General features: G+C 50.0%; 1 long non-coding RNA gene across 1 annotated transcript; it reads left to right on the forward strand.

Moving 5' to 3' along the window:
• The first annotated feature begins 417 nt into the window (after positions 1-417).
• On the forward strand, positions 418-1,470 carry LOC128815662 (uncharacterized). The gene is made up of 3 exons (XR_008439695.1): positions 418-487; positions 790-896; positions 1,430-1,470. It is a non-coding gene; the product is annotated as an uncharacterized LOC128815662 (long non-coding RNA).
• Positions 1,471-2,536: the final 1,066 nt, after the last annotated feature.

Consider the following 2,536-nt stretch of genomic DNA (forward strand, 5'->3'; position numbering starts at 1 on the left):
AACTTCTCCCTGGCTTCACAGGTCCGTGCTGGAGAGCGGGAGAAGGGTCCCTGCTGTTTGCCGTGTCCTGGGTGGGCACAGAGCTCTGACCTTGGCCAGATGGGCTGGTGAGTATTGAATCAATCCCTGCCTCCTCGTGAACAAGTTGTTTGAAGGAGTTTGAGGCAGGGACGGCTTTTAGCCGGGTGCAGTTCAGTTTCTTTCTCACAGGTTTCCGGGTGTTTTGATCCTGACGTCACCAAACCCTCAGATTTGCTGAACTGGGGCTCTTACCTGTGTGACCCGTGAAATGTCCCGGAAGCTGATCGATGTCTTTGTGCTCCTGCTGTGTTCATTTGGGCTGTGCTTCAGGCTTCTCTCCCGGGGCCCTTGCCGTTGCTGTATCTCTTGGATGCCGTGCAGAACGGAATCAGGCAGCCAAGCCTCAGGTTCACCTTCTCCCTCACCCTCTGCGCTGCTCGTGTGGCACAGCAGATCCTGAAGCCAGGTACTGGAACGTGCTGTGTGTGTCACTGCTGGGGTGAAAAACAGAGCCCTGGGGAGTGTCGATCCCCTCACCTGCTCTCTGCTCGTGCGCTCTTGCCTGAGCTTTTCCTCCTGGGCAAGAGAAGGGGAGGGTGGGCAGCAATGGGAACGCGCCTCAGAGCAAAGGCCTTCTGCAGTTGCCGGGCTGTTCTCCCAGCTCGGAGCGCTGCACGCTCACTGACTGCAGCTTCCACGAATTGTCGTCCGTGCTTGTGGATCGGGAGCGCTGTCCTCCTCCACCATGCCAGCTTTTTCTCTTTACAGAGGAGCACGTGTACATAAGGGTAAAGAGATTCCTTCTGTCGCACTGGTATTTGGACCTGAGAAAGGTACCAGGTTTTCTCCAGCTTTTCTACAGTTTTGATTTTGAGGTAAGAGTCCCATTTTAGGTACCCAGTAATTCTTCAGAAATGTATTAGAAACAGCCGCAAAAATACAATGAAACCTCATTCTCCCACAGGTAGTTAATTAGAAGCGTCTTTCTTTTGTTTCATGTAGGAATTCAAAATGTTATTTCTGTGAGGTTTTTGTTGTCTTCTTAATACTAACGCACAATGAGTTGTGCTGTGTATGCTCTGTGAGCACAAGAAAAGAATGTTCTGCCCCGGCTAGCTACAATTCCTCTTTGAGTTTAGGTTAGTAACTTGGAGTTCAACTGAAGTATTTTAGAAACAGCAACTTCTAAAATTCCATTTCCACTGCATGTTTGGGCTGCAGACTGACTGTTCCCAATGGATGTTAGCGATTAAATTTGATAGGAATGGAAAATTGAGAAGTCCAGAACAAGCTGTGGTAATTCCTGAGCTGGCACTCAGAGGGAACCGGGGTTTTGTGCTCTTAGGAGCAGGTATCCTTTGGAAATGTCGGAATGTCTGACGGTGGTATTTTTCTTTATGGCTTCCAGTACAAAACAGCACGAGTGGATCCTCAGATTTCTTGGGGAAGGGCTGCGTGACAAACATTGCTGTGAGCTCTATGTCTACCAGAGGATTTTCCAGGTCATTCTTGCCTTTTTCAGCAGTCCTTTGTGTGACCAGGGCTCCCAGGTAAGAATTGAAAAAGAACAGTTCCCAAATACCCCAAAACCACAAAAGCTTGTATTGGCCTCGAGATCTCAAGTACCAAACAGAAAGGAATAGCTGATTCTGCCTTGGTCCTCTTGAAAATCTGTTCCTTGTTGGTTTTGTGGATGTGTGGAGGGAGAAATAATTTTGCTTGTGTCTAAACCGGTCCCATCCTTATCCCCTGAAACTGGGACCGGTTCCTGCCGTCGTGGAGCCTCACGGGGGTGCCGTGGTTTTGCTCCTGCAGTCGGGGCCTTTTCTTTTTGGGGTCTCTATTTCCCCAGCCAGCACGTTTGTCACCTGCACAGTGCTTCGGCAGGAGGGAACCTCGCCTGCCGGGAGCTCTCAGGTTTGGGAGCATCCACCCTGAGGATTTCAGGTATCAAAACCTCGGACAAAAAGAGAAAATTGTCTTGCTACCTGAATACTTCTTGTAAGAGCAGCACCTGTGGTGCGAAGCGTTGAAGGGAGAATGTCTTTCCTTCTCTGGAGTTGCTGAGAACAGGCGGTGTTCATTTTAGCTGGAAGTTGATCGGGTACCAGCCAAATTGCTCATTTTATTTTAGATAATCAGATCTTGGCTGTAAAAGAACAAGTTGCATTCTCTGTTTCAGCGTCGTATTCTGGAGATATGACAGAGTGCTGCCCGTGTCACCTCTAGAGCTGCCCATGAGCTGATAGAGGATCACAGCCTCCTCTCGGGGGTCCTGCACGGCTTAGAGAAAAGGTAACCAGCCAAGTACGGGAGAAATGGGGACAATTTCCTGTCCACGGCTGAAGAATGACGTGGCTGAGGATGAAAGCAAGGGGGACAGACCTGGAGACGGGGGCACCGAGGGCTGCACTGGCAGAACTTGCTGAACTCTGAGGTGTCCCTTGTGTTTTTGAGAAGAGAATCAAGAGGCTTTCAGGTGGTGGTAGGAGGGACGATGGTGGGGGGGCTGTGT

This window comes from Vidua macroura, chromosome 17 (genome assembly GCF_024509145.1).
Source record: "Vidua macroura isolate BioBank_ID:100142 chromosome 17, ASM2450914v1, whole genome shotgun sequence".
Lineage (NCBI taxonomy): Eukaryota > Metazoa > Chordata > Aves > Passeriformes > Viduidae > Vidua > Vidua macroura.